The 24,427-nt window shown below is 38.0% G+C and overlaps 1 pseudogene; it reads right to left on the bottom strand.

Annotated features, from left to right (window-relative positions):
• LOC124527195 (inositol 1,4,5-triphosphate receptor associated 2-like) overlaps nucleotides 1-23,443 on the bottom strand; it is a 50,064-nt pseudogene extending 26,621 nt beyond the window's left edge.
• Nucleotides 23,444-24,427: the final 984 nt, after the last annotated feature.

Genomic DNA, 24,427 nt, shown 5'->3' with positions numbered 1-24,427 from the left:
TAGGTCAGGTGGATTGCCCTGGATAGTAATAGTATAAGGGAGCCCTGGAAGTGGGGGGTATGAGTTAAACAGAAGTATCCAAAATTAACAAGGATACCTGAAGTGTTAATAATAAAATCTTAGGAGAACATTATTTTTTTTTAAGTTGATTCATTGTTTTTGAGAGAGAGGGAAAGAGAGAAAGAGAGAATGTGCACGAGCATAGGAGGGGCAGAGAGAAGGAAAGAGAATCCCAAGCAGGCTCCACACTCAGCGAGGAACCCAATGTGGGGCTTGATCCTGTGACTATGAGATCATGACCCAAGCTGAAATCAAGATGCTTAATGGACTGAGCCACCCAGGTGCCCCAGAAGAACATGTTTTATCTCCTCTTTAATTTTGTATCAGAAGACACTGAGAACAGGGCATTGGTTCCTGAAAATTATGTAGCCAGTTTTACCTGAGAAGTGCCATTTTCTAGCGAGAAAAAGTAGAATTACAAGGGAGGCGTAATTAATGGAATTCTTGGTATGATGATATGTTGAGTTTAGTAAATCATTTTCCCTCCATTCCATGGGTGTTAGGAAAGACTGTTGCCTCTCTCCCTTTTTTCCCAGCTGTGGATCCCTTATATAGGTACAGGGTTATCATGGTTTTAGAGGCAGCCACATGGTTTTCAAGAATTGTTTTACCACTATGTGCTGTTCACTTTGAGAATTTCCCTTAACCTTTCTAAACTTCAATTTTCTCCTCCTCAAAATGGAAAACAAAACAAAACAAAACAAAACAAAACACCACCATAATCTGTCCAAACAAGTCATAGGGTGGTTTTAAGTTTAAAATGACAATTAAGTGTAAATGGATTGTGTGAACTGTGAGATGCTTTACATGATCCCTTGAGTGCAATTATTTGTATACATAGTGTAATTATTTCCTTTTAAAGTCTTTCTGGTCATGAAAACTAAAGTAATTGCAGGTAAAAATACGTCTAGTATGAACTCTGTTACAAAGCATGGAAATGTGTATAAGCAGATTAGAAGAAAGTTATACCTCTGAGAAAGGAAAACAAGAAATACTGTGGGATTTTATTGGACCCCTGACAGCGGCACAAACTTTACAATGTGATGTTAGCAGATAAGGGGGATGGAGTGAGATTGTCGGACTTGTGACAACATCCTTCTGATGTTTTCTTTGGAGATGAAAGAGATAAGGTAATTTTTAAAAAGCATGTCCCAAATGCTGACTTGGCTTGTGACCCTTTCCAGACATTTGTGATCACTCATTTTGATGGCCTTTCTGATGTGACTAAACCTTATGAGTTATTTTTATTAAGATCTTGCAAGGTTGCCAGATAACTAATTACAGTGGAAAACAGCCAAGAAGCAGGGCCCAGAGTAGTGCACAGTGTGGATTGTCTCCCTCGCCTGTTAGTTATCAACTTCCCTAATCATTCTAACAACCTCCTTTTAAAACTGAACACACCTATTTCTGTGTATTCTTCTTTTATTTTGTCTGTGTCATGTGTTTGTAAATTGCTTGCGTCTTATCTCCTCCTCAACACAGCCTGTACTTTTTGTTATCTTTGAGACTATCTTCAGGGTCCAATGTACTTAGACACATGGGTCTTGCTCTGATGTATATCCTTTCACCTTCATGGAAAGGAAGATGGAGTCTGGATTCAACTGCGCTCCTTACTAATTGTACAAATTTTATAATTATCTTTACAAAATTGGATCTTGATCTTCTTATGAAGACCCAAAAGAAAAGAGGAAGCTTAGCTTATTCCTTCACATTAATTCATTCATGAAACACTGTTGAGTGCATGTTGCCTTCCAAGGCTCTGTATAGGGACTGGACTTACCTGACAGATTTGACAAGAATTCTGTCTTTGAAGACTAGAATAAAGATTTCAGAGAAAGAGAAACTCAGAGAAGGAGAATTTCAACTGGGTGAAATTTATCTTTCACAGAAAGATAAACCCTAGGTGCTGAGCTTTAAGATTCAGATATATTTGTACCTCACTTGTTTCTTTTATCCTGACCCTCTTTGAAAGAGGACATCTCAAAGACATTCCATTTTGTCCTCACACTTTGTTTTCCCATTGTGAAACTCATTATCAATAATAGGATAGTTCAGGTTATTGGGTATCTTAGGTGTCTCCTTACCCTTAAACTTGGCTTTACTGAAGTTTCTTCATAATGGTAGGATATAGAGGGAGCCTTCTTGGGCCAGCTAGTAAGGCAGCACTAAGAAACAGGGCTCCGTCATCAAAGATTACACAGGACGATTAAGGGAATTGGGTATTTGACAGAGGTGATAAAAGAGAAGATTAATGAGAAGAGGAGAGGCACTGAATGTATAAAAGTTCTCATTACCAGTGTACAAGTAGACTCAAGTGAAGTAAAGCAGAGGTTAGAAGTGAAGGAAGGGGGTCAGTCATTAACCCAAATCCTAGGTACCGAGATATTTTATGGATACTGTGGGAAGGTGAATAAACTTTTTGTCACTGTTCCTCACTAAACTTTCCTCCAATCCCCCAAGTCCCTCCTCCGGTGACAGCTGAAAATAATTCTTGGCTAAGAATTATATCTGAATGTAAAGCATTAAGGGACTGCTATCGTAAAATCTTAAGGGATGGTGCGTTAAAATAAGGAGCTGCAGAAGTCATCTGGATGACTCTAATTGCTGATTATTTAGATGGGGGAATGGATCTGTGTTCTTAACGTGCCCTTTAAGTGGTCCTGAGTGTTGGCAGACGTAATGGTAGAGGTATTCCTCGTCTATCTGCACATGCGGTTGAACTGGTTTGTTGGTCCAGATGCTAATATCATTCTGCTGTCTCTTCATCTGATTGTTGTGGCTCAGGGTGGACACTGGTGAGCACTCTAATTAAACCATTAATTCCAGATTAAGATAGATAGAGGATAGACAGGAGAGGAAAGGAGAAGAAAAAGAAAAGAAGTTCTCAGCAACACATCAAACGGAAGAATATCTGGAATTTGTGAGGCAAATGAGACATCTATATATAGATAAGGCTAGGGCATAAAATGACTAATCTTACCTAAGGATGAAACTCAATATTCATGAATAAATATACTAGTATATATAGAAGCAGAAATATACCAATTTATCTAGAAACAAATTCATTACAGTATCTTTTAAAACAGGAGATTGTTGGAAAGCACATACATATCTTCCATGAAAATAACGTATAACTACATTATAATCCTTAATGGATGCTATTTCATTTTATGCTTTTACGTGTGTCTAAGATTTTTTCCTTAGGATAAACTTCTTAAAAGAGAAGTACTGTGTCAAAGGATATACACATATTAATTGATTCAATATATTTTGTAATCTGCATGCCAGGAATGTCTTGAAACATTTAAATTGATGGTTTGAGTGATGTTTGAATAATTTATACCCCCACCAGCAGAGTATGAAGGTCTTATTTCTTCGTCTTTTAGACATTAGGTATTTTTCCCTTCCAGCCTAATAGATAAATGCTGAATTTTCTTGGTCTTATCATTTTTATTTCTTTGATTATTAATGGCTCTGGCCATTACTGGCTTGCTGGCCATTTTTATTTCTCTTTACAGGTTACTTCTTCATGTCCTAAAGCCATTTTAGGATATGCTTTTTTGTCTTTTTCATGTTCTTTTTAAGAAGTATTTATGTATCCACATCATATGTGTTGCAAATACCTTTTTAAAAAAATTTTAATGTTTTTAATTTAGTTTTTGGAGAGAGAGAGAGAGACAGAGCACGAGCAGGGGAGGAACAGAGAGAGAGGGGGAGACACAGAATCTGAAACAGGCTCCAGATGTGGGGCTTGAACCCACAAAATGCAAGATCATGACCTGAGCCGAAGTCAGATACTTAACTGACTGAGTCCCCGAATTTATTAGTCTTTTATTTTCATTTCTGCTATTGGTGTCATGCCTAGAAAGATTTTTCCACCTTGATGGCATTTAAAGTAAACACATATTTTCTCCTACTATCAGTATGGCTTACTCTCTTTATATATGATTCTTTCAACCTGATGACATTTATAATGGTAAAAAAAAAAAAAAGTAGGAATCTAACTTGTTCTCTCCAAATGTCAGTTTTCCCAATACCACTCATCGGGATATCTTCTTTATTACATTCTAGGTTTTTCTGTGTGCTTCTGTTTCAGACTTGTCTGTTCTTACACTTATTACCACAGTGTTCAGATATTATAATTCTAAACTACACTAATATATGATAGATATTATCCCCACCCTATCACTCATTTTTATGTGTTTTACAGTAATTTTTATCCAATTACAGGAAGAAACTAAGATGTCAGAAAATAAAAATCTAAAGGTCCTAGTGTTAAAGAACTATCTCTTGTCAGAAGGAGAAGATGAAGTATCAGAGCTTTTTTGGATGATTTCAAAAAGGATAAAGCTTATCTAGCAGAGGAATCCAATTCTGATTCAACTTCAGATTCTCTAGACTCTGTTGATCCAGTTAATCCTGTAACAACTGCCACTTCAACAGATTTGGAAGGCAATTTGATAGCCTCTATAAAGCTGCCTTGTAATACCCAGGACCAAAATAACTACGGCTGGCAAGATATTCAATTAAAATAGGTAGCATTGATACAAATGATGCAGAGTCAGACATAAGGTACTCAACCTTATATTTTATGATCAACCAGTGGTAGTGAACTATTTCCATTTAAAAAAGCAACATACCTCTAGTGACCATATGGTACCTGATATCAAAGGAAGCCCAGGCCCGTACTTGGGGATCTGCCATCGATGCCCTTGCTATTGGATCAGAGTAAAATCTTTGGCACAGGTCGGAGAAATGGACTTAAAAAAAAATATCTGAGACCAAGACTCTACTAGGAGCTTGAGGAACTAAAGAGACCTATCACCCTAATCCCAAAGGTGGGCATATTTATTGCTTACTATGGATTCACCTTCTCATAACCTTACTATTAAAAACAATTCCAAGTATAGATAACATAGCCTAATTTTAAAGTTATAAAATGCTAACTTTAGGAGTTTTCAATATAAAAGAAGTCAATAAGATCGATTCTTCTGAAACCACGGTCTTCACCACCTCAGATTAATAGATTCAGTCTAACTTTATACAAGAGCTGAAGACCTTTAGGAGAACTCTAACCAACTCTAATCAGTCATTCAGTCTCTATTTGAATATTTGCAGAGTCAGGAAACTCATATTTTTCTAAGGTAGCCCATTCTCTGCTCCTTAGTTTTATTAGATCAAAATAGCTTTTCCTATAACTTCTGCGGTTCTATTTTCTGGAGACCCAACAACGCATACCTACCCTCTCTTTGACAAGTTAGCTCTTTAAATGTTTGAAAGGACTAAATGTCTGCAGGATCTCCAGGCTGCCCCTGGTCCTCCTGTGGTGCTATTCTCTGAACTTGCATGTTTCCTCTCTGATGTATCAGAATCTGGAGCTCCAGATCAAATGAAAATTCTGAGTCAGAGTCAATCAACATAGAGTATAGTGAAATGAATCATTTTAAAAATCAGATATATTTCTCTTTGTATCCCCAGTGTGTAGCACAGAGCTCAACAAGTATATAATAGGTGCTTATTAAATATTTGAATGTCTAAATGAATCAATGAGACACTTTAGATCCTTTTCATGATCATTTTAACAAAAAATAGGTTGTGTTTTCTGAACAGAATGCAATTCTTATGCACATATGCCCATATTCCTTGAAATGTGTGGAGAAAAATCGTACTAGAACAGGTTAAATAAATTTAACCTGCTTCGATTTTGCTTAGGTAGCTTCAAGTGTTACAGATTTGATTTGATTTTTATTCTGTTTATAGTTCTAGGACCCAGAGCAGAGGTTTGGTTCGTGGCAGCTCCACGTATCTCATAAAGGATCATTTCATGTGGAAAGTTCCTGTAATGTCCCAGTGCACAGACATTGGTCTTTTTAAATGTGCTGGTGCTAGAGGATGTGCGCCTCTTTGTTTCATGACCTGGCAGTTTGTTTCTCAGCTGCACGTTGCTTTTGTTAGTGTTTCTGCTATTGCCAGAGGCGTATCTGTTGAACCTGGCATCTGTTAGTGTACTTTCTCCAAAACCGAAAGCTAATTTAGGCTTTGTAGTGTATGAAGTCCTGCTAGTTCTTGCCATTTCTGATTTTTATTTTGGCCCCAAATTGTCACTGTAATGAGGCCATTTTTTAATTTTTTTTCCCTCAAATGATTTATTTTTCCTAGTGAGTTTTTTTTCCTCCTGGAATCTGACCTTGTACATTTGTGCTTGAGTTTTATTAGGAGTGCTTTCTATTAATACTCCGTGACTTCTCCCATTCTCCTCTGCCCTTTTTCCCACCTCAGCTTCTTGCTCTAATTTTTGTATAAGGTTTCCTTTGTCCAAAACTGAGAATTGGATCTCTACCTTACACTGTCTCATAACTACCCAAGTAGCATATTGTGGACTGTTCCAGGGTAGGATGAGACCCTTCCCTAGGAAGTGAAGAAGAATTAGCTGCAATATAAAGGAACAATGATAGTTTCAAAATGTCTATAGGGAGAAGTTTGGGGGTGATAATCTGGTTGAAAGAATTGGAGGAAGAGTATGTCTGGACGGTTGTGTTGAAGCTGTGTTTGCATTAAAGCAAACTTTCTACTTAGAACTGATTGTATCTTTATTGAGGGGAGGACATGATCGGAATTACCTTAGCTAGCCCTCTGCACCACTCCTATGCCTTCTCTTGGTATTAAATGGTCTGGGAGAGAACCTTCTTAAATGCTTGCCACCTCCCTTCCATTTATTCCTTCTCCAGGATCTGCTTTCCTCCAGTTTTATGACAAAGTTGGGAAGGACAAAGACAGCTCAATGATGGAATGGAGAATTCAGGAATCTTGTTTCCACCTCAGCTCCATATTTTCAAGATTCAAGCCTGCCTTCCCCAATTCCTTTAGCCTGGCTTCCTACTCTCACTCTCCTTTGGACGGGTGCTCCTGGGCATGCAGTGTGGTAAGAGAGAAATCATGTTGGCCCAAGTTGATGCCCACATTGGGATTCTGGCTGTGGCATCTATGAATGTGAGGCAACTGGGCAAGTTATTTGGCATCCTTGAGCTTCAGGTAACTTAATTAGAGAAAGGGGGATAAAGAAAAAAACCTACATTTTAATTTTATTGGTGAGTGGGAAGATTGAACCAGGTATTGTGTACTATTTGTATTAGAAATGTTGAACAAACACTCTCTCTCCTCTTTCCCCAAGGAAACAGTAGAAATTATGTAGCAATGTGAGAAATATAAAGAACATTCTCCCCTCTCTGGTTGCATTTAATTCAATTCCATTCAATATACTCTTTAACTGGGTTGATATAGCTAATGGAAAAGTGGTGTGTGGAGAGGGATCCAGACTTATAGATGGTGGTTCCTTAGCATTAACTTGACATAAAGGATTGTACTTGTTCGAAATTCAATAAAAACATTTCATAATAATACAATTAATAATTTGTAAGTAAACTGCTTGCTAGGAAGTACATTCTGTGATGGAGTTTTGTGTGGTGTGGATGCATGTGTGTGTTGTATCCATTCACGGGACATCATGTCTTCTACCCAAATTGTGCGCACACGTGTGTGTGTGTGTGTGTGTGTGTGTGTGTGTGTGTTTCTATGTTTTTTTCTCTATATAAAGACCTGATGACTTATTATCTCACAGGTGTGCACAAAGGTGGTAATACATGAGTACACTGAATAATATGATAGGCTGTATTCAGGCATATGCTACTCTAAAGAAGGGCCAGGACCTTAGCAAGGTGAGCTTTCCTCTAGCTGAATGTCTGGTTTTGAATTCCATCTCCACCACTAATGTTCTATCTGACCTGATAAATTATCTTCCTGAGTTCACTTTCTTGACTGTAAAGTAAGAGGTTTTTAATTTTCCCAGTATCCACCTTGTAGAGTTTGGGACACATTTCAAACAATATAGCTGAAAGAGATTTGTAAATAAGAGTGCTATACCTGTGCTACTTTTATTAATTAAGGTTGGGGTGGGGAGCTTCTTGTGTGATAAGCCAGCATTACATTCCCAAAGGCAGAGACCATGATGGCCCTATTGGGGAATCAAAAGTTGATGTCCTGGGGGTACTTGTCCTGGAAGCCAGAGGGAGAACAGCTTCTCTCTATTGAAAATTTCCCCTTCCATTTACTTCCATACTTACATAGTGAATGCAATAGTGATAGCAGAAACACTACCAGAAATAGGAAGCTTCCTTAAAAAGCCCTCAAGGTTACTCATTAGTATCTTATCACATGGAATAAGATTTTTTAAATGTGTTGATTTTAACACATCTTAATTGAAGCATGCTACACTTCTTTTGTGTGTGAGTCATCTGAAATCTTGCACTGACCTCTAGAAGCAGACACATACAAGGATATGAAAAGTGATGTTTCAAGTAGAAGGAAAATGTCATTCTGATGTTTTCTTTTTCTTTATGTAAATATGGTTATTCTGTAGAAGAAGTACTTCCCACCTTGTCAGAATGGGGCTCTGTGAGTTTTCATGTAAAAGAGTAGATTAGTAAACTGGAACTCAAAGTGACATTGATAATATTAATATAGATGGAATTTATTAGAGTGTGTGTGGGGAAAAAAGTAGCTTTACATATGCATTAAATGATTTATTATTTTTTTAAATTTTAACCTTTATTTTTGAGATAGAAAGAGACAGAGCAGGAGTGGGGTGGGAGTGGCGAGAGAGAGGGAGACGCTGAATCTAAAGCAGGCTCCAGGCTCTGAGCTGTTAGCCCAGAGCACAACATGGGGTTTGAACCTACGAACCGTAAGATCATGACCTGAGCTGAAGTTAGATGCTCAACTAACTGAGCCACCCAGGTGTCCCATGCATTAAATGATTTTAAAAGAAACTTCCATTTGGATGAATTTACTTCTCTCAAATATAGGTATGTTAGATTGAGAAATATTTGCATTTATTAGAGTTGAAGATTTGCTATTTTTACTATGTACAAGTTGAATGTTTTACTTTTTCTCAAAATATGTGAAAGAAGAGTTCCCATCATGACTGAGTGCAGGTGGCCAAGGAACTTGGATATGATCAGGGATACAAGATGGGTTCATTGATCTGTAGGGACCAGGTCTGGGAAGCACTGAATGAACAGATGGTCATGAGGAATCTTCTCACATGAGGCGACAGACAAAACTGTAGTTGCATTCCAGAGGGGATGTCACATGCCAGAGAGATCTGTCTATGGGTTCAGAGGCAAGACACTAAACATGTTGCTGAGGCCACCCTTAACAATTTTGTCAAATGGTCCCTAGTCAGCTGTCTTCATAGAACTGGGTACACATCAGTGATGTTTACTCAGGGGCATCTTATATTTCATCTAAATGAGGATGAGGTCGAGGAGAGGGGCTATAATGCTTCCGGGTGAAGTCCTCTCTGGGGAAAAATATGTACAAAATGAGAAATAATAGCACAAGAGGAGAAATGGGGGACATTAGATAATTTTTCCCTGAGCCAGCATTTACCCCTTCCTTCTTTCTAGAAGACCAAATTATAATAATGAAGCTCATAGCCAAATTTGCTTTGGGGCTATAGAGTATAAACACCATGGAAAGATAGGTCCTCACTCCCCATAATGTGCAGATCTAGGATTTGTACAACATCACATTGTCCTCACTCTTATACGTAAATGGATAGATTCATACATTAGGAGTTTAATAGAACATGAATATCCTCTGAGAGAAAGTCCTAGTTTCTTAAATGAGGCAGCTTTGGGTTAGTGCTATTTGTGGTGTGCTACGGAGTCAGAAAAGTCACACCAACCTTTCAGAAGTGACAATATTTAGAATATATAAGATGATGGTAGATAAATAACAGCTTCTGTAATCAACAGATTTTTGGGGGGGATCAAGTTAGCTATGTATAAAAATCTCTGTACATAGAAAATACAATCGTGATATAGTATTATTTAGGTGAATTTGCATTGCTGTGCCACCACGCCCCACTAAGTTAGAATCTAAAAGTGCATCTCCCCTAAGCTTCTAATTAATTTCCATAATGTATTCTACCTATAACACATTCTAAAACAAGTAGGATCTGTCTCATCCAATTTCCCCAAAGCCTTAAATGTTCTATGTAAAAATAAAAACTATTCTTCTGGGTTCCCCTGGGTTTACCTTTCAATCTTCATACTCTTTGTGTATTCAGGCAGTTTGATTAAGTCACCTGTGAGACTGACACCAGGGGTAGTTAAATCCAGTTTCTCTCTGCTCCACACAAACTGGTAGATGTTGCCGCACCTAGCCAAGTGTGTAGGAATTTCAGGTGGTTTTCCTTTCCTTAAGTAGTCATGGCTCACTCACATGCTTCTTTGTGTCTTCTGGATTAGAAACATATATCAATGTCTATCTAAATTAGATGAGCATGCCTGGTAGAATGTGCTGCAATGCTATGTGCTGCAACCCTGAGTGTCTGACATGTGACCTTCTAGTGGACCATGTGGAGCCAGTGGACACGGAAGAAAGTATAGGCAATAATAACTTGGCCAACTTGGGTTGAATATTTACTGTGTATAAGGCACTGTCCTTCCCACAGCAGATCTTATCAGCACCAATAAGAAGCTCAGCTGGTAGGTAGTGCTTTGATTTCTATTTTACAAGTGAGAAATAGGAGGCTAGTTGATTTTAATGATTTTTTGTATGGCCAAGTTGCAAGGTGGGTATAGAACATCAATCATGTGGCTGCAGACCCATGTACTTAACCATCACCTATTTCAACTCTTTGTCCCTGGCCTTTAGACATTTAAATGTTTGATCCATTTTTCTAATAGCATCTCTTCTTAATATGCCTGTTTCACCTAATCCCTCAGAGAAAAGAAATCCAACCATTAAGACACTGGCTGTCTACCATTTCCTGGTATAAATAGCCCACTAGAGCATTACCAAAAGCAAAGTAAAACAAAGCTAAACAAAACAAAAAATGAGGCTGGACATTTTTAACCATGAACTGATCAAAGCAGATGCATTCTGTTTTTTAATATATATTTTTTTATCCTGAAGTTTCTTTTTCCGAGAATCTTCAGGAAGAAAGGTAAAGATACGCAATTTTAAACAAACAGAATAGTAAGACATAAAGTTTTCTAGGCAGAAAGAATATTTTTAGGAAAACATTTTCTGTTTAATACATTAAATTCAGTTTGGATTCTGATGAATTATATCCAACATAATTTGCAATTAAGATACTTGAAAGTAATTAGCTATAATAATCATTGAGTATGAAGCAGTATAACATAATATTGCATATCATGGACTCCAGAGTCAGGAAATGCAGATTCACATCCTAGGTTTGTCACTGTTTTGTGGCCTTGGACAATTCACTTAACCTGTCTAAGCCCTTGTTTATTCCTCAGTATAATGAAAATAATTATATATCTGCTTCAAAATTTGTAAAGTTCTAAGCTCAGTTCCTGTATTATATAATAAGCAACCAGTAAGTAACCCATTATTATATAAGTCTGTGATGCTTGGGGGATATTTAGAGTAATGTTCAGGCATGAGTATTATAGTCATGTAGATATTAGTTGTTGCCATGAGTTTAGGTTTATTTCGTCAGGAGTTATTCATAAAGTAAAAACACAGGGGTGAGAATGAACCATTTAGGGTGGAACAATGAGGAGGAAATAGGCTGTGAGGAAGATTAAGGGATGGCTGGAGAAATAGAAAGAAAATTAGGCAAGAGGGAGTGTATTAGGGTATTGAAGAACCAAATATATATGAGGGTATTTATTATAGGAATTTATTATAGGCTCATGTGATTCTGGAGGCCAGAAAGTCTCATAATCTGCCCCCTGCAAGCTGAAGCACCAGGAAAGCTGGTGGTGTCATTCAATCTGAGCTCAAAGACCTGAGAAACTGGGGAGCCAATATCATGCTTCTGATTCCAAAGGCCCAAGAATCTCAGGGATGATGGTGTAAATATGGGTTTGAGTCCGAAGGCTTGAAAATTAGAAATGCTGATGTCCAAGACCAGGATGAGACAAGCCAAAAGAACAAATTAGCCCTTCCTCTGCCTTTTTGTTCTATCCAGGCCCTCAGTCCTCAGTGGATTGGATGATGCCTGCCCTGGTGGATGAGGATGATCCTCTTTACTTAATCTGACTCAGGAGCTAATCTCATCTGGAAACACCCTGATAGACACACCCAGAAATCATGTTTTACCAGCTATCCCTTAGCCCAGTCAAGTTGACACACAAAATTAACCTTCCTGAGTTCACCCCTTATCAACTTGGCACCCACATAGGTCACCTTAAACCATACTTAATCTCCAAATAAAGATAATTAACAAGGTCATAATTATCCTGCATACAACTGAAAATGCACTAATCCTTTCCTCAGAAAGGAGGTAAAGTCCATTAGTGGTGTTTACTCTTCTCCTGATATTCCATAACTTAAATACTTTGATGTAGAATTAACAATACTTAAATACTGATATAACATCAATACATCTTATGTTACATCATAAACAAAACAAAGACTGCTTTTATATATATCATATATAAATATGTGTGTGTGTGATGTATTCAGAACAAAATAAGGAAGAAATATTAATGGCAACTATAGTTCTCAATTCTGTAACTGGTCAAATAGTCTTAGCTGGTGTTTTAACAACCTTTTTCTACCATCCATTCTGTCTGTATTCCCTTTGTCTTTAGCAAGCACCTTAACTAGTCACAGTTTTTCACCTGACAGGGTGATTCATATCTTAATTCATGATGGGTCTGAATCATTAGTAGTCTTGCCTGGATTGAGTTATTGTAGGTTCTATTGACCTTAATCATAGGGCATGGTAATAACAAGAGATGGCCTGTATTCCAGACATACTCTTCTCTATCTCCATCGTGGAGTAGTAGTAGTTCTCCTGGGTAGTCAGGATCAGTCTCCCCAGCCAACACCACAGTTACCTTCTTTGCCATTGATCCAAAGCCCAGACTGGCTACGTGGCAGTTCAGTAGAATCATTGTGTCCCTTGGTAGAACTATTACTTCCTCTGGAACTGACATCTGTACACCAGCAGAACATAAAGCAACAAACACAGGAAACAAAAATTTCACTGATTGGTTACCAGAGGTAATGGTGAATTGTGCCATTTCCATTTCTGCTTCTTGATTCCCGGACCCCTGAATCCTGGCTATTGGAGAATCCACACCACATATTGGATGCTGATTCAAAGTATAAAGAGCCTCTGGAGAACCTTTCTCCAGCTCTGCAAGGAACTGCCATCTAGCTGGCCCTATAACTGAGTCTTCAAAAGGTCATTTCACCATTCTATCAAGTCAACTGTTTCAGGGTGATGGAGAGCATAGTAAGACCAGTGAATTCCATGATCATGGTCCCATTTGCCTCACTTCTTTTACTGTGAAGTGAGTTCCTTGATCAGAAGCAGTGCTGTGTGCAATACTTAAAAGAAAATGAGTTTCACCCACCAAAGGAATTGCAGTCACCTAGTCAGGTGAGGAAAAATATGCCCATTGACTTTGACAATTATATGTGTCATGGGCAATTTACAACTTTATAGTAGGTAGAAGTGACCTTCCAAGTGTGAATGACAAGTGTGCCACTTAAGAGGGAAAAAGAAAGGGTTTTCTGTTGTTGCTCTAAGTTGTTTTTGTTCTTCAGGTAAAAAAAGGCATGTGCTGAATGCCAAAGGGCCAGTACTGGTAAGAGAATGGTTTAAAATATAAATGAGAAGGTGAGTCACAATCCCTTGAAGGGAATGAAGGGCTAGGACACAGAGCCCAGGTTCTTCATGCATGCATTCCTTCATCGTTATTCTACCAGTACAGCATTTACTTCTTGTCAGGCACCAAAACAAGTACAGGAGACGTTGTGGCAAACCAGATGTATAAATCGTGATTCTCTTCTTTGTGAAGTTTTCACTTTACAGTTTGGATTTTATTCCAAGTCCAAGGAGAAGAAGTCATCGAAGGAATTTAAGCAGATAAATTGTCTTGTTACATAGCATCGTTGCAGTAATGGCTCATCAATATGTAAGGAACAGAGTAACATGTTAAAATCATCCACAGGAAAGTAATCGGAAACACTTTAAAATGGTTCTGGGTAGCTCATGGTCTAGTAAGGTGAGAATATGGGTTCTTTGCTCTAGCTCTTTCATCTGCCTGGGACCTCTTTTCCCATAGTGTTTGCAAGGCTGGCTCCTTATTGTGATTCATTTAGCAGCTTAAACTTCATTCTGTCAGAGAAGCCTTTCTTAATTCCTCAATCTAAAATAGGTACCAAGTTGCTCTCTATCACCCAATCTCAGCTCTTTGTATAGCTTTATCTAGCTTTATGTCACAATATAAAGATGTTTATGTATAGATACTTACTTATATTTTATTGATTCTCTTTCTCTATTGGAATCTAAATGTCATGAGAGCAAGTGCTATTGTGTGAATTTCACAACTGTGTTCCTGCATCTGGAATAGAGCTTGGTACATCAAGCAGGTGCCTAATGAATGGATTTTATGAATAAATACATAAAAGCATAATATTAATATAACGTAGCTGCTGAAACAGAAACATGCACCAAACACTGTGTAATACAGAATAAGAAAAACTGCAGACTAAGTATCATTTGTATATCAATAGACGAGGAACCCAGGGGACTTTCTATTTTAAAGTAGGGATGTAAGCAATTAATAACTCACCACACTTCTAATAAATAATAGAGGTGGGATTTGAACTCAAGTTGAAGTGGGTTCGAAATCGACACATTTTACACCCCGCCATACTGCCTTTCCTTTCTCCCATGGGTGAAAACAGGGTGGTTTTTATTAATTTCTTATACACAAAAGGAACATGTTTCTCTAGTTATTAATATAGAAGACAATTTAACATGATCAGCTGAGGAATGAGGCAGACCTAGTTTGAAGCCTGACTCAGCTGTCTATGAACTGTGTGACTTAATCTCTCTGGCCTTTCATTTCTTCACAGTCATTGTAAGGATTAAATGAGATGATACATATTAAGTGTTATGATACATATCAAGTATGTATACTTGTGTATTAAGTATGATGGTACATATCAAGACTATTAGAATAAGTGTGGGCTATTTTTATTCTAATAGTCTCATTAACATGGGCATTATTGTTATGACTCACTTGAAAGAAAAGCTGCCACTCAAGAAAAGAAACTAGGCTGTTTCTAGATTCTTCTGTCATTGTTACAGAAAGCTTGGAACTTGGAGGCAGCAGCATGTGAAAATTGCTTGATCTTAAAGACCTAGGTTGGCATCGTATCACAACCCTTGTCACTTGCACCAAGGATGTCAGTGATGAAGTCTGAGTGAGATGCTCCGGCTAAGTATGACAGGGATCAAGAAGAGGGAAAGAACTCTGTGAACCAGAGCCGAGTCCTTCTAGGCTGGGCCCAGCGGAAGCAGAGGCCTGGGAAAGGTGGAAATATATAAATTCTGTTCACAGTGTGCTAAGTAGGGAGGCTTGGGTAGAGCGGTGGGATCCTGCTTGGGGTCTGATGTTAGAGAGGACATTATCTTGTCAGAAACAAAACGTGTCTGTTATCACTTTACCTGCTTTGAAGAGTTTTCTTTCTAGGAAAGTAGTGTCACTCTGTAATCAGGAATTAAATCTGATATTTTTCTTAGTTCTGTTTAAATGTATTTTGGAAAAATGCCACTTAAAACAAATTAGCCTCCTCCTCCTCAACAAAGTGTTCTGTTAACATCCCAAAGTGATCCTGCTGTACCTTTCCCATGCTTGTTTTAATGAGCTCTTTTTATCTTTTCAATCCTATAGACCTTCCCTAAAACCATCGGAAAGCCTTCAATTTGTTGCATTCTTACCCAAGTATCTTGCCTCCAATACCTATGTGTCAGGAAACATGCATAACTATGTTCAGTCCGTTATCATTTGTAATCACAAAAGATAGGAAATAACCTTAATGTCCATAAGTAAAGACATTAAGATAAATTGTGGTACAGTTACAGAATAGAAAACTACTCAATAGTAAAATAAAGCTAAATCTACGTGATTTAAAAAACAGTGTTAAAGTTTAGAAAGCAAGGTATCAACTCATGTCTAGAGTATGATAGCATTTGTATAAATTTGAAAATTCCCACAAAACAATAATCTATGCTATTTATGGAGTTATAAATAAAAGCATTAAAACATGGATTAGGAAGATAGAGATCAAATTCATGGGAATGGTTGTGTCTGGGAAGGGGATGTGGCAACTGGGATTGGGGAAGACCTCCAGGAGGGCTCAGTGTTAACCAAAATATTTTATTTCTTTTGTAAAATAAATTAAGTAAAAAAAAAAAAAGACAAAATATGAGCATTTACAGGGTGCCTGGAGGGCTCAGTCAGTTAAGCAACCAACTTGAGCTCGGGTCATGATCTCATAGTTTGTGGGTTTGAGCCCTGCATTGGGCTCTGTGCTGACGGCTTGGATTCTGTGTCTCCCTCTCTCTCTTCCCCTCCCCCACTCACACACTGTCTCTCTCTCTCTCTCTCTCTGTCTCAAAAATAAGTAAACATTAAAAAAATATGAGCATTTACTCATTCAGTGAGGGCTTACGTGTACATTGTTATCTTTTTCTCTGTAGTTTTCTGTATTTTTTCCATCCTATCAAGAATAAAAGTTAAAGATAAAAATGATCATTAAGGAATAGATAAGAATGTAAAATCTCACACTTTCTACCTTCTAAGACCACTTTTGTTATTCTCCGTCCCTTATCAATGGACTTTATAGTCTGAAAGATTTTGTTTGACAAGTTGTATTTATTTAGCATAATTCATATCCTCACTTAAGAAACAAATGTAAAAGCTAGGGCACCTGGGTGATTCAGTCAGTTAAGTGTCCTACTTCGGCTCAGGTCACGATCTCATGGTTTGTGAGTTTGAGCCCTGCTTTGGCTCACTCCTGTCAATGCAGAACCTCCTTCGGATCCTCTGTCCCCCTCTGTCTCTGCCCCTCCTCCTCTTTCAAAAATGTAAATGCCAATACGAGCTTATCCTGAAATAAACATTCGTAGAGGCACATGACATGGTGATGGTCATTTTGCCCAGATTTGTACTTGCGTGAATGTTGTGAGGTTATTGATGAAGGGGCTGGTAGGGGGGGCTGGGTGACTGCCCGGCTCCTCCTCTCCAGGTGACCCTGCTGCTCCCTGCTCTTCATTAGCCAGCTGATGAATCTTGTAAAGGGATTACACACTTCGTTTTGTCACAAAATCATCTATACTCAAGGTTAATGTTATAATCCTGACTATGCTTTGCAATGAAGTTTAGAATTATTGGGGGATGTGTGGGAATTTATGCTGATAGCTATAATCAAGTGTTCAAAAATTAAGGATATCTAAGGCAGTATCTTTAGTTATAATGTACATCATGTCAGGAGATATTATATAATGTAATATATCCACAGTTTGGAAGAATCACCTTGAGAATGCCGTAGGTATAATATAACTCCAACCAAAGCAAAGAAACCTGACATTTTAGTTAGCCTATATAATCTCATTTGGGGCAAATACCTGATTACTATTTTAATTTTTGAAATATTTAAAGCAACTTGAAGATTTTTATTAATATCTTTTAGAGCCCCCAAGTAGCGAGGGATTTCACACTGGGGACAACTACTCTCATAGGGATCCACTTAATGTTTTTTGAATCAATGAAACAATTTCCTTTTATCTCTAAATAAGCCCAATAGCTTCACAAGTGTGACTATTTCTTTATTTAGTCTGAATTTAGGAGTACGATGGAAAAACATTAAATCACAAAAAGACACATTCAGGCATGAGAAAATGGTGTATAGGGCACATGAAGATGTGCCATTTATGGGAAAGAAAGACTGAGTCTGGGGTTGAAAATCCATTAGTATGATGAGGTCTGAATTTGGGGTAAGTATTGAAATCACCATAGTAAAACTAAAAACGTAGACCAAGAAAGCTGAGGCAATAGTTTCTCGCAGAAATTCTAAACTGAAGAAAGGAAACCATTCCTCTTTGCAAGTCACTGTAGCCTATCCATTATCCCTACCTCTGGTGAATACTTGGCAATGCTTGGGATGCCTACCAGTAATGCTGGCTGACAGGCGAGAACATTCATGCTAGAGCTGAGATACTGTGCCAGATTTCAGAGGTAATTTTAGGTCACCAGATCCAAGCCAAACATCCACACTTGAGAAAGACTGCTTAATGCACTAGGAGAGAGAATGGGGGAAGGGGACCCCTACGCCTCCAAACTCTATCGGGGCTCCTCCAACAGTTATTACTTCAGTTAGATTTCTTTGCATGGCTCCAGAAGGCTGGAGTGAAAATCTGCCTGCTAATGACAACTCATTTAGTTGAATGACAGCTGTTTGATGCTCACAGGGAATGAAGCGAGCATTGCCTGGTGCATGCTATACCCTCTTTTAACAGCTTTGCTGCCAGAGGATCTTTACTACTATGGCACTAGAATTAAATGGGAGCTTTTAATGAAGGGAAATCTCGCACTACCAAACAATAGCCTAAAAAAAGTATGAAAGAGAAGAAAACTCTGAGAAATAATACAGTGTTTTACTCTGGTCTACTAGCTGAATCGATTGCTACACCATTCAAATCTACGGGGTACTGATGCAATAGGGCTTGGGACCACAGATACATCAACATAAATCCTTGTTTGCATTCATTTAAGAATTCATAGTACTGCTTGTCATAGGAAATAGGGGTCTTTTAGGCTGCCCATCTGTATGCAGACATGCTCTTACATACAATAGCATTTGTACAATTTAGAGTTTAGGTAGCAGTAAGTCTGGATTCTGAACAGCTTTATGTAAAACTTTAAGAAAATTGCCAAAAATGGGTTCTATAATACGATCTTGACTACCATATTCGATTGATTTTCTTTGATGAGATTTTGTAGTCTACTTTGATATACTGTTTCTTGAACCCATCAAAACAGAACTGGAGATGAAGTACAGTGACTACCGACATTGCTGCTGCTCTGCTCAGCTCATCAAAGTGATTTGATCTGCACACAGAACTCCGTTTTGTTTGGCTGCTTGAGAGATAACTATTACAAGACTTTTACAAAACGTTAAAAATTGTTATTCAAGTTTTATATTTCAGGGAAGAGTGATTTCTTCAGGAATTTACATTTGGTGAAGAAAATGTTGCTTCTCTTTTAGACCTCAGATTCCTTTTTGTAGCAATGCACAGTTGGCTACATGAGCATAAACAAATGTGAAACCACATACTGAGAGACGCTACATTAAGAAAGTGAAATAAATTCAATGCAACGTCAGGAAATATCACTCTCTGTCACTCTCTGAAGGAAAGGGTAATGTGTTTCTTTGTGCCAGACTCCTCTTGGCATTAAAAAGACCTAGAATACATCTTTGTGCTATTCATTATTTTTCTTCCTCTGAGCCCTCATTCATAAACCTGAGACAGTTAGGTATGTTTACTGCCTTACATTGCCTCATTCTTACTTATTCTAGGACACAGAATTTTTTAAAATGCTTAAAACCGGTGATTTGATGCGGTCCCTTACTAACAATCTAGCAGTTTCCTTTTTGGGAAACATCAAAGAAATCTTCCTGCTTTCCATGTCCTGCTTGGAAAACTTTACTGTATTAAATCCTTTATCAAGAATGAAGACCTGAGGGGCACCTGACTGACTTGGTCAGAGAAGCATGCAACTCTTGTTCTCAGGGTCATGAGTTTGAGTCCCACGTTGGGTGTAAAGATTACTTAAATAAACAAAACTTAAAAAAAAAAATGAAGACCTCGAAGGAACCAAGTAGGCAGAGTATCATTCACTATGGTATTCCTTAAAGAAAGATAACTCACCCTTGATCTCCTGTCAGAAAGGGATTTGACTCTTTGCTCAAGGTGAAAACTATTTATCCTGTTACCTCTGTTTTATAACGCTTCTTAGAAGACCATGGGGGGCTCTAGCACATCCTTCTGCACTCCAATTACATGGGAATATAATGAGGATAAGTATGTAAATATCACTCTGCTGGCTCCCTGTTGCCACAAGGTTGTCCCACTTCTTTTTTTCCACACAAATTATGCGTATATATACGGGCTTGAACTGTGTGGGTCCACTTATATCCTGCCTTTTTGCAGTTACAGTACTGTAAATGTATTTTCTCTTCCTTAGATTTTCTTAACATTTTCTTTTCTCTAGCTTCCTTTATTGTCAGGATACAGTATATAATACATATAACATACAGAATATGTGTTAATTGACTATGTTATCACTAAGGCTTCTGGTCAACAGTAGGCTATTAGTAGTTACATTCTGGGGGACTTAAAAGTTATACATGGATTTTCAACTATGCAGGGGTCAGTGCCCCTAATCCCTATGCTGTTCAAGAGTCAACTGTATATGTAAAGTACACAACATGATGTTGGATATACACGTACACAGTGAAATGACTACTCCCATCATGCTAATTAATATATCATTTTCTCAAATAGTTACCATTATTTAAAGTGAGGTGTAATTGACGTCACAAAATATATTAGTTTCAGGTGTACAATATAATAGTTTGGTATTTGTATACATTGCAAAATGATCACTACAGTAAGTCTAGTTAACATCTGTCACCACGTACAATTGCAAAAAATTTTTTTGTTTTCTTGTGATGAGAACTTTTAAGATTTACTCTACAAAATACAGTATTAATAAGCACAGTCATGATGCTGTACATTATATGTCCATGACTTCCTTATTTTCTAACTAGAAGTTTGTACCTTTTGACCCACTATATTCATTTGCAACCCCTGCCCCTGCAACCTCTGCTCTGTTTTCTGTATATATGAGCTTGTTTGTTTGTTTTGCTTCTTTCTTTAGATTCCACATATAAGTGAGAGCCCATTGTATTTGTCTTTCTCTGACTTATTTCACTTAGTGCAGTGCCCTCAAGATCCATCCATTTTGTCACAAATGGCAAGATTTCACTTTATTATTGCTGAATAATATTTCTTTGTGTATATATATAAATATTTGAACCTTTTATCTATGAAAGAACTGCTGGATCATATGATAGTTCTATTTTTAATTTTTTGAGAAACTTCTATACTGTTTTCCATACTGGCTGCATCAATTTACATTCCCAACAATATAAGGGTTCACTTTTCCCTTCATATTCCCTAAACTTTTTATTTCTTACTTTTGATAATAGCCATTCTATCAGGGGTGAGGTGATATTTCATTGGGGTTTTAATTTTTTTTAATGTTTATTCATTTTTGGCAGAGAGACAGAGCATGAGTGGGGGAGGGGCAGAGAGAGAGGGAGACACAGAATCAGAAGCAGGCTCCAGGCTCTGAGCTGTCAGCACAGAGCCCGACTCAGGGCTCGAACTCACGAACTGTGAGATCCTGACCTGAGCCGAAGTTGGACGCTCAACTGACTGAGCCACCCAGGCACCCCTCATTGGGGTTGTAATTTTTTTTTTTTTATTAAAAAATTTTTTTTTCAACGTTTATTTATTTTTGGGACAGAGAGAGACAGAGCATGAACGGGGGAGGGGCAGAGAGAGAGGGAGACACAGAATCCGAAACAGGCTCCAGGCTCTGAGCCATCAGCCCAGAGCCTGACGCGGGGCTCGAACTCACGGACCGCGAGATCGTGACCTGGCTGAAGTCGGACGCTTAACCGACTGCGCCACCCAGGCGCCCCAGAAGATTTTTAGTTTGATTTAGTCCCAATTATTTACTTTTGCTTTTGTTTTTTTGCTTTTGGTGTCAGATCCAAAAATCATCACCAAGACTGATGTCAAGAAGCTTACTGCCTGTATTTTCTTCTAGGAGTTTTATGGTTTCAGGTTTTCCTTTCAAGTCTTTAATCCATTTTAAGTTAATTTTTGTGTATGGTGTAGATAGCAGTTCAGTTTCATTCTTTTGCATGTGACTGTCCAGTTTTCCCAACACTATATATTGAAGAGACTGTCCTTTTCCCCATTGTATGTTCTTGCTTCCTTTCTTATAAATTAGTTTTCTGTATATGCATGGGCTTATATCTGGGCTGTCTATTCTGGTCCATCGATCTATATGTCTGTTCTTGTCCCAATATCATACTGTTTTGATTAATATAGCTTTGTAATATGGTTTGAACCCAGTGAGTTACAGTTACCATTTTTGTGTGTGTGGTGAGAGCACCTGAAATCTACTCTCCTGGCATATTCCCTGTATTCCTTCATTAAAGAGTCATCTTATTTATTTTTCTAGTTAAATGCATACTCAATGTTTAGATTTTAATTTGTGTTACTTTTTCAGAAAAGCCTTCACTCATCTCCAATTCAGGTTTTTTGAGTATTATACTTTTATGGAATCATGATATTTTCTTTCCTATGTAACACTTCAGCTTTTATCAATTTTATTTGTGTTATATGACTGTAAACTCAATGAGACTAGGAATTCTGTCTGTTTTCACTGTTATCTCAGGCACATATCATGTTTCCTGGTACTTAAAATAGTACATGGTAAAATGTACATAGTAAAATGTTGTTGAATAAATAAATACCTGAATCCACAAAAGACTTGAACTAAAAATTTCTACCAATTATCAGTAATTTCAAATGTATTCACAGAAAATAAAATGAACTTACCTTTAATATCTTATAACTAGAAGCAGTAATTTTGCCTTCAAAAGAAGACTCTTTGATGCTTTATATTTAAAAGGAAGATGTAAGGAAGAAAGTTTCTCAAAACCATTATAATATAGCCATCTCAGTTGTTTTTTTTTAAAAACATATTTTTCAAAAAAGACTTAGAATTGCATGGGTAGACTTTTTCTACTGATCACATAAGTGCTTAACCAGCTCTTCAATTTACATTGGATAGGCAAATATCAGCATAATGGGAGAAGTTTGCATAATGGAAAGTGCTCTGATACCCAACCAGCTGTGCCAAGATTCAATTTTACTTATTTACTGTGAGCACACACATCAAATGCATGCAGTAGACAGCAAGGGGTTGCCTGGTGAGGAATGTGAGGCCATGTCTTGGGGCACATGAGGTGACTTAGCTCTCAAGAAGCTGTTTACTAGGATGAGTGATAAAAGTGACTCCCATCATTATCCTGGAATCTTTTTTTTTTTTAATGTTCATCTATTTTTGAGAGATAGAGAGAGGGAGAGATAGGGACGGGCAGAGACAGAGGGAAACAGAGAATCCCAAGTAGGCTCTGCACTGACTGAGCAAAACCTGACGAGGGGCTTGAACTCACAAATTGTGAGATCATGACATGAGTTGATAACAAGAGTTGGATGCTTGACTGAGACTGAGCCACCCAGGAACCCCCTAGCCTAGAATCTTTTTAAAGGAAGGTGTCTTGTGCTTCTTCCCTACATACATCATATTCTGACACACACCTTATTCTCCAGCCACACTGAACTTCTTATTTCACCCCAAACACAGGCCCGGTCACACTTTATGCCTTTGTACATGCCTGTCCCCTATCCTACTTTTTATTTCCTTCTAGTTGAAACAAGATATAAATTTGGTCTTTGAAGAGTCAATTTAGGGGCACCTGGGTGGCTCAGTCGGTTAAGTATTTGACTCTTGATTTGGACTCAAGTCATGATCTCATGGTTTGTCAGTTCAAGCCACACATTAGGCTCTGCGCTGACAGCAAGGAACCTGCTTAGAATTCTCCCTCCCTCCCTCCCTCTCTCCCTCCCTCCCTCCTTCCTTGTTCTTCCCCTGCTTGTACCCACACTCCCTCTTTCAAAATAAATAAATCATGTTGGATAACTTCTCCTGACTTAAAAAAAAATAGTCCTTTCCCAAGCTCCCTTATATGTCTTCGTGTCTGTTTTCTATGCCCTTACCCCTCTGAAGCTAACCATTTGGTTCATGGTCTTTCTCCTGACCCCATCTATCTCTCTCTCTAAGGACATTATGCTCATACTTACCTTCCTCTCTTTATAATCATCAGTCTTTCTTTGTTGTTTCCTGTCCTCAATGCTTATATATTAAAAATCCAACTCCCCCATCTATATAAAAATAAAGACTACCTGGGATATGCTTTGTAGTCATTGATTGACCTTATATTATTCTCTTGGAAGGCCCCAATCCATTGTCTGACCACCTGGCCCCTCTGCTTCTGCATCTACCATTAAATTAGACCCAGTTTTTTCAATGGCACTAAGATGCCCTTCTTGATCAGATTTAAAAGCTTCCTAGACCACTTATTACTTTATACCTCAGTGATAGACGTTCTATCGGTAACTTCAGTCTCTTCTCAGACTCCACTTTGCCCTTCCTCCCACTCTCTTATGTGTCTTTTCCCTTCAGTCACCAGCTCCTCTTTCTCCTATAGTCTCTCAACCATGGGAAGTCCCCAAACTTTTTTTTCTAGTTCTTCTTAAACTTTGTTTATTTTTTGGAGGCTACTATCCTCTTTTTCTGTTTTAAATCTTCACCTGTAA

Source organism: Lynx rufus, unplaced genomic scaffold (genome assembly GCF_022079265.1).
Source record: "Lynx rufus isolate CCGP_SWC_20201006 ecotype Redwood Valley unplaced genomic scaffold, mLynRuf1.p SCAF_5, whole genome shotgun sequence".
Lineage (NCBI taxonomy): Eukaryota > Metazoa > Chordata > Mammalia > Carnivora > Felidae > Lynx > Lynx rufus.
The sequence above is the reverse complement of the archived record's forward strand: the minus strand, read 5'-3'. Positions and strand labels throughout refer to the sequence as shown.